Here is an 8,576-nt window from a genome sequence, read left to right as displayed (position 1 = left end):
TTGGGCTAATGGAATTGGTGTCCATCCTTGAATTTTGCTTGTCGGGTCCTGTTCGTTCAGCAGCTACATACACTGCTCGCGTGCTGAGAGACTGGCCTTGTGCTTGGTGTTAAGGATCAAAAATGGGTGTGACTTATAGAGAAACAAACAGAAAAAGCAAATGCAGATGACCCTTAACCAAGGCATAAAAGATACTCAGTCTTTTCTGATACTAAGAATAATGCTCTTTGGAACTTCCCTAAGATATTTCTGACCCTTTGTCCTGAAAGGTGGACACCATTCCCTTGGTGGGAATCAGGCAGCACCATATGTTGCTTTTGGAGGTTCACAACGCCTCGGAGGGGGATTTGCTTACCCTTTGCTCCAGCAAGTCCACTTCTAGAAATGTATGCCAAAGATAGACTGTCAAAAATAAGGATTGTGACAAGACTGTTCATTACAACATTCTGAAGTAGAAAACTGGAAATAACTTAGATGTTTGTCATTTGGGGCTGAGACTGATGGAGCTGGATCGCCAGTGGGGCGGAGCCGAGCCCCTGAGCAGAGGAAGGAGGGGTGTCTTCTTGTCATGGTGATGTGATTTCTAGGGTGAAGTGAGTAGAAAAAATTATAAAGTGAAGGATAAAGAGATGTACTGCACTCACTTTTATCCCCATAAGGAATGGTGGGGGTGGGATATAGACATGTGTATTTGTTTATATTTTATTTTACTATTTTTTAAAAATTTATTTTATTTATTTTTGGCTTTGTTGGGTCTTCGTTGCTGCGTGCAGGCTTTCTCTAGTTGTGGCGAGTGGGGGCTACTCTTCGTTGAGGTGGGTGGGCTTCTCATTGCAGTGGCTTCTCTTGTTGCGGAGCACAGGCTCTAGGCACACAGGCTTCAGTAGTTGTGGCATGCGGGCTCAGTAGTTGTGGCATCAGGGCTCTAGAGCACAGGCTCAGTAGTTGTGGCACGCGGGCTTAGTTTCTCCATGGCATGTGGGTTCTTCCCGGACCAGGGCCTCGAACCCTTGTACCCTGCATTGGCAGGCGGATTCTTAAGCACTGCGCCACCAGGGAAGCCCTATATTTTATTTTATTTTTTTATTTTTCCTTTTTTTTTTTTGGCCATGCCATGTGGCATGCGGGATCTTAGTTCCTCGACCAGGGATCGAACCCAGGCCCTTGGCAGTGAGACTGCGGAGTCCTAACCACTGGACCACCAGGGAATTCCCTAAATCATAGTAGTTTGATTGTAAGATATGAGATATGCCATAAAGGCAAAAATTAGAAAAAAATCTTTAACTGTTTTTAGGAATCATATTTTTGGTTTCAGGTCAACAATGCCCATAGTCTTACTGTTACATATTGTAGGAGAAAACAAGTAATTGATGTCTTTAAGAACCAAAATTGGGAATTCCTTGGTGGTCCAGTGGTTAGGACTCCACACTTCCACTGCTGGGGGCCTGAGTTTGATCCTTGGTTGGGGAACTATGACCCCCACCCCCGCCCCGCAAAAAAAAAAAACACCCAAAATTTTTAGGATGAAAGACATATGCAAATAAAAGATCAAAATACTTAAGTGAAAATGTTTTAATTCTAAATCTGCATTGGGAATGTCCCAGTTGTATAAGATGGTACCAGGGTTGTGTCAGAAGGAATCCCCCCCTCCACCCCACCAAGGGTGGGGCAGGTAAATGTGAATGAGAATTAGTCCCTGAGTTGGAGCATCAAATGTATTAAAAAACCCAGGGCTCCGATTGGTGCTCAAAGGAAAGGAAGAAACTCACTGGTGCCCTTCGGAAGGTGTTAGGGAATCAACTCATTTTGAAAATTGGTAGATAGAAGGAAAGAAGCAAGCATTTATCCTACCTCTACTCTATGGACTGTATTTGCAAGGAACAAAAAAGTGGGTAAGAGCTAGTTTCCTTCGAAGATAGATCAGTGCTGCCAGAATTTTCCAGAATCCACTACTCGCACTGTCCAGTGTGGTACCTGGAGTATCGTGACTGAGGAAGTCAAGTTTTAATTTTATTTGATTTAAATCTTTTTAAATAGCCACATGTGGCTAATGGACCGTGTAGCTATTCACATTCTGGCTAATTAATATGAAACGATGGAATTATAAATTCATACATTTGCAGGCATCTGATGAAATGGTGGGTCTAGACAGTGGACCTCAGTGGCTTCCATCCCCCAAGGAAGGGTGCACATGCTTCCAGAGGGATGTGTGCTTGGTTGGACCTCAAAATCTAGTTTTGGGACATTGGGGTTGTGTTACATTATACCACAGGGACGCCAACTGGCAAAACCCAATTGTGGGAAACAGGACAAATGGCCTGATTTCTTCAACATATGATTGAAAAGAAAGCGGCAGGGGAACCTACAGATTTCAGCCAAGCGTGACTTCAACAAAGATTGAGGAATGATTGTTTAATTGTTGATGGTGTGATCGTGGGATTGTGGTTTTGTGTCCTTGTAGTGATTAACACTGAACTGTTCATAAATGCATGTTGTGTGGCATTTTCTTCTTAGAGGCTAGTGGGCGTGAGGCATGTGAAAGACCATGGTGGTCGTCTGACAACCATGGAACCTGGGTGGTGGGCATGAGCAGTTAACTGTGCTGTTCTCGCTGCTTCTTTGGGTATGTTTGCAATTTTCCGTAATGAAAAGTTCGGAAGATGCGGTTTGACCCAGGCATTCCCTCAGGGAGCTTTATGATTGATGTCACCCAGGGCAGGGGAAACACTCGTTTACAAAAGTGAGGATGGTGGCGGCTTGTGGTTAAAGTTCAAGCAGAAAACCTTCAGCAGAGATTCTGGAATTGCTGTGAGGGGCTGTGACCAGTAGCCTGTCAAGTGGGACAACCTCTTGTTAACAGCATTCTCATTTTCTGTAATAACAACACTTACAGTACCTTCATGGAGCCCTTGAAGAACCTTAGTGATAAAGTGGGCGCTGTTCTCATTTCACAGGTGAGGAAGCTGAGGTGTGTGGAGATGAACCTGGCATTCTGGTTTTGACCTAATGTAGTGTGATGCTGGTGGCACCTTCTGTTCTGGGAGCACTCCGCCCACCTCCCCCAGTACCCAGAGTGCATTTTATCACCACAGTGCATCAACACCCTGATGCTGTAATGTCCCATATGTTGTTTTCTGACATAAATTAATATATTATTCATTAGAAATCAATCTCACCTCTCTCTTGGTGTGGTCTGTCCATAGAAGCCATAGCCAATGAAGACTGGATAAAGTAGGTAGTTAGCTGGTCTTCAGTATGACTTTGTCTTATAAAAAGCACTGCTTTGCAGATTTGATCCTTATGTGTGATCTAGGGATTATTGCAACTCCCAGTGTGCGAGGGACCTCAGCCCCATGTCTCAGCCTGCTCTGTCCGACACTGCCTACCCCACACATCTGTGTGTGTCCGCCCAACAGCCTACTGGGGCTATGCTGCTATGGGTGGGAGGCCTTTTGTTGAAACCCCAAGTGTGTCCTTGGGGCCCAGTTAGCTCCTGCTCCCTGGTAGAAACTAAGCAGGTGTTTGGGTGAATGCATGAGTGAAATGTCTATGAGACTGAGGCGTCTGGCACAGTCTCAGTGTGAAGCCTGTGACGGACCTGACTTGAATCCAGATCTGCGGTTGTGGCCCGTGTGACCCCTGCCATCAGAGGTCTTGCCCTCTCTCCAGGTTGGCTCCCTGTTGGTAAATTGTCCCACTTGTGTCCCACGTGGTCACACTCTTATCTGTACCGTGGGCTTGCTGTGGCCCCCTTGGTTGCTGTGAGAAGCTGACGGTTGTTGCTCGTGGAAGGACTGCATCCCAGTGGACAATGGCTCTTCGATTGTTTGGGATCTTGTTACACAAAGGAGTCTTTCCTTGAGGACCCTATACGGTGCTCTTGGGGGTCAGAGTAAACCTGCTTTTGCGTTTTAGTAGTTTAGCGGCCGTAGAGGGGTTGTGGCTCTTGAGGTTAAGATTATTTTGTTTTTTGTTTTCCTACCTTAAAAAATAATAAAGTAAAATTCACATAAAATTCACCATTTAAAACATTTTAAAGTGTACATTGGCATTTACTACAGTCACAATATCGTGCAGCCATCACCTCTAGTTCTAGAACATTTTCATCACCCCAAAGTGAAATTTGTACATTAGCCTGTACTCCTGCACTCCCCTACCTCTGTGCCCCCCAGTCCCTAGCAACCATTAATCTATTGATACTTTCTGTCTCTAGATTCGCGTGGCTCTGGGCATCTCAGATAAATGGAATCATATACTATATGGCCTTTTGTGTCTGGCCTATCTCACTTAGCATGTTTTCATAGTTCATCTGCATTGTGATATAAATCAGAAATTTATTCCTTTTTAAAAATAAATTTATTTAATTTATTTATTTTTGGCTGTGTTGGGTCTTTATTGCTGTGCGCAGGCTTTCTCTAGTTGCAGTGAGTGGGGGCTACTCTTCATTGCGGTGCGTGGACTTCTCATTGCGGTGGCTTCTCTTGTTGCGGAGCACGGGCTCTAGGCGCGTGGGCTTCAGTAGTTGTGTCATGCAGGCTCAGTAGTTGTGGCTCGCGGGCTCTAGAGCACAGGCTCAGTAGTTACGGCGCATGGGCTTAGTTGCTCCGTGGCATGTGGGATCTTCCGGGACCAGGGCTCGAACCCATGTCCCCTGTATTGGCAGGCAGATTCTTAACCATGGTGCCACCAGGGAAGACCTGTTCCTTTTTATGGCTGAAAAATATTTCATTGTATGGATATATGACATTTTGTTTATCCATTCACCCATTGATGAACATTTGGGTTGTTCTTGCTTGTTGGCTGTTGTGAGTAGTGCTGCTTTTTAACATTTATGTATAAGTTTTTGTTTGAATAAATGCGCATCTCTTGGGTATATATCTAGAAGTAGAATTGTTGGGTCATATGGTAATTCTGTATTTAACTTTTTGAGGAACTGCCAGACTGTTTCTCACATTACTGCACCATTTTACCATTTTACATTCCCACCAGCAATATGTAGTGGTTCCAATTTCTCCACATCCTCAACAACGCTTATTTTCTTTTTTTTTTTTTTTTTTTTTTTTAATATTCCTCCTGGTGGGTGAGAGGTGGTATCTCATTGTGGTTTTGATTTGCGTTTCCCTAATGACTATTGATGCTGAACATCTTTTCATGTGCTTATTGGCCATTTGTCTGTCTTTGGAGAAATGTCTTTTCAAGTCTTTTGCCTCTTTTGTAGAATTGGGTTTGTTGCTAAGTTTTAAGAGTTCTTTATATATTCTGACACCAGACCCTTATTAGAGATATGATTTCTAATGTTTTTCCCACTCTGTTGATCTTTTCACTCTCTTTTGCACAAAAGAATTTAGTTTTGATGAAGTCTAATTTATCTTTTTTCTTTTGTTGATATTGAGCTTTTGGTGTCATATCTAAGAATCTCTTGCCAAATCGAAGGTCATGATTTACCCTTACATACTCTTCTTCTAAGAGTTTTGTAGGTTTAGCTTTTAATATTTAGGTCTTTGACCCATTTTGAGTTGATTTTCATATATGGTATGAAGTAAGGGTTTTGTTTGGTTTTGATCATTATATTTTCTATTGACATGAAGGCTTTTTGGCTTATGTAACCAGGAAGGGGAGTGCCATAGCTGGAAGTTCTGAAAGTACTTTTTCTCATCTGTTTAACAAATATGTATTGAACACCTGTTCTGTCCTGGGCCCTGGGATGGTAGCACTGAACAGAGATATTCTCTGTTCTTGTGGGGGATGGGGTGGGGGGGACGAACACGTAAACGGAGAGATGAGTAGATAGAATGTCAAGTGGTGATGAAGTGGGAAAGGGGTAGAGACCCACCGAAGTGCATACATGGAGGGGGAGATACATGTAACTTTGCTGTTTCGGCTGAAGAAGAGAGTGGTATACAGAGACGTGGAGGAGGAGCTTCCAGGTCGGGGGAGCAGGAAGTACAAAAGCTTTGAGGTGGGAGTAAACTTGGTTTTCAGAGGAGCAGCTGGGATGTCAGATTGCTGGAGCTGAGAGAATAGGGTCGAGGGGTAGGGGGGACGTGTGGGGGACGGCAGTAGACAGGTCACAGAGGCCGGCAGGGCCTTGGCTGGGGTGAGGCCTTGCTTTTACCTTGAGTAGCATGTTTTACAAAATGACCACTAATGTGATATGCTCTAGGTCAGCTTGGCTATTTCCTGGAGGTTGTTGTAGGTGTCTATACTCAGAACAACCCCCTGCCCAAGGGGAAGATTTCCACTTACAGGGTGGAGGAGAGAAGTAGGATTTCTGTTCCAGCTCTCACAGCTGTGCAGGAAGTGCTGCAAGAACTGTTCATCAGTAGGAACTGTTTCTTAGGCCCATGGGCTTCATTGAGACCAGAAACGTATTTAGTCCTAGACGTAGGTTTCCCTGCTGGCTCTGAGCCTTTTGGGGCGGCCGCCGGCCCTGCTGCCGCAGGATGTGTGCAGGGAGGAGCTGACAAAGGAGCCCAGGCAGCGCTTCCAGGCAGTGGCGTCACCACATTGCTGGGTGTCCTGTTGAAAATGATGAAAGATGCATATTTGTTCTCCCACTTTCCACTCACATTTCCTCCCAAGACTGGAGAAGGCTTTTCTGGCCCTTCCTGGAATTTTCTGTGTAAAACCTCCTGCCATTTCCAGCTCGATGAAGCTGGTGGTCAGGGCTGCGTTCTTGGCCAGGCCCTGAGGGAGTCAGCCCTGGAAGGGTTAAGGCCTCCCATTTTTGATGTGACACCCGATTGGCACATTGCAGGTGGCATGGAAATGGCAGGCGTAACCCTTTGTGGGCCGAGGAGGCTCAGCCTGGGAGGCAGCTGGGAAGGACAGAGGACTGGTCCTTTCCTGTGAGAGGGAAACTCAGCCAGACATCCCTCACAGTGACGTCCTACACCAGAGGACTCCTGGTCACCATTTCCCTGTGGACATTTCATATTTTTCAGATTCCCCTCACAGGTGGCACCTTCATTTCTGTGTCGTGTTCTCTGGCACCATTTGTTCCTCTCTCCGGGGCCGCAGGGGTTGGTCTTCGGGCACAGGCCCCCGCTGTCAGAGGCTCAGACACCCATGTGGGGTCACTTCCAGGTGGGCAGTGTTGGGTGCTTACTGAGCACTTCTGAGAGTGTAAACACAAAATCCAAGTCCTCACGTGGGGGTGAGCCTGGGGGTGCTATCAACAGTTTTAAAAACACTCGCTACCCATCTCTCTCCCCCCTCCTCTTAAAACGTGATCAGTTTAGGTGTACTTTGTCCTACTGTGTGCTTTGACTAGGAGGTGTAGACAGGCTTTCATCTCATGTCCCTGGGAAGGGGCACTCAGAGGCCAAGGCATGAGGCTGAGGGGTAGACAGAGCTCAGTGGAATCTACATGGCCTGTCTGGTTAGTGGTGTTCCCTGTTTTCAGACGTTTTTAGGAGATTGTCTATGTCTGGGGGCAGATAAAAACATACTACTCCCTACCTACACCATCTTCCCCAACAAGATCTGTGCTTTCTCTAGCCGCCCCTCCCCCATGACTCCAGGGAGGGAGGATGGTTGTTGAGGTCAGGGGACTTGGCTGTTCCAGGCCAGGCCCTACATGTCCCCAGGTGAGTTTGAGTGGCTGGGCGTGCTACCAGAGGGCTGGCTGTTACTGTGGCATGAGCTTCATTGGAGGCAGTGACCACTGATTTTTCTGGAGATGACTTGTCCCAAAACCTCCTCTGTTCCCACGAGCGGTGCTGTGGTGAGGTGCTTCCAAGCGCCTTTCTCCACAGTGCACGTCTGCAGGGGATTTTCCTTTAGGAATCTGAAGACCATTCAGGCTTTTATTTTTAAAATGTTGGGTGGTTACTACTTGAGTACATTAAAGTTTCAGCTTTCTAGGTTAATTTTATTAAATATATCCCAAAAAAGCATTATTTCAGAGGCTGTATTTACATGTCCTCCACCTTAAAAAAAAATCAGATTGTAAATGTGTGTTTATTTGTAAATGTAAAAGCCTGAGGTTCTGTGTGTGTGGTTTTTTTATTTTTATTTTTTTCTTACTCTTTTCAGTCTTAACAATCTGTATACCTACATATCTGGGTGGTTCTTGAACCAAGGACTGAAGGTGACTTTGATAGGATGGCTGATTTGGTCTGACTTTATCTTGCATGACTCCTGGGTGGTGATGGCCTTATAGATGGGTCACTGGCATTTCAGATAGAGTGTGGTGTTTGGGCACACCTGGCATGGTAGAAGTGCCCTGTTAGGAGGAGGTCAAGATGCTCCTGAACTTAACCTTCCCCTTTGACTTCTGTGTCTGAGCTGAGCACTGCATTTGCAAATGGTGTCTCTTCCCTGAAGGGTTAGGTAGAGCGCACCTCTGGGGGCTGAGGGCAGAGAGCTCCCTGCGGAGAGCGCCAGTGTTCAGATTGATTTGTTTGATGGAGTGACTGGAGGCACTTCATTTAAGCTGTGTGCGTGCATGTGTCTTTTTGGAGCATACTCTGTGCCATTTCACAGGTCTCAGCACTCCCCTCCTCTGTCCTTCAGGACCTAATTAAAGGTTCCAGCTCTCCTCACTCTCACAGGCTGATGGCAGGCCGGTCAGG

The sequence above is a fragment of the Physeter macrocephalus genome, chromosome 2 (genome assembly GCF_002837175.3).
Source record: "Physeter macrocephalus isolate SW-GA chromosome 2, ASM283717v5, whole genome shotgun sequence".
Taxonomy (NCBI): Eukaryota; Metazoa; Chordata; class Mammalia; order Artiodactyla; family Physeteridae; genus Physeter; species Physeter macrocephalus.
The sequence above is the reverse complement of the archived record's forward strand: the minus strand, read 5'-3'. Positions refer to the sequence as shown.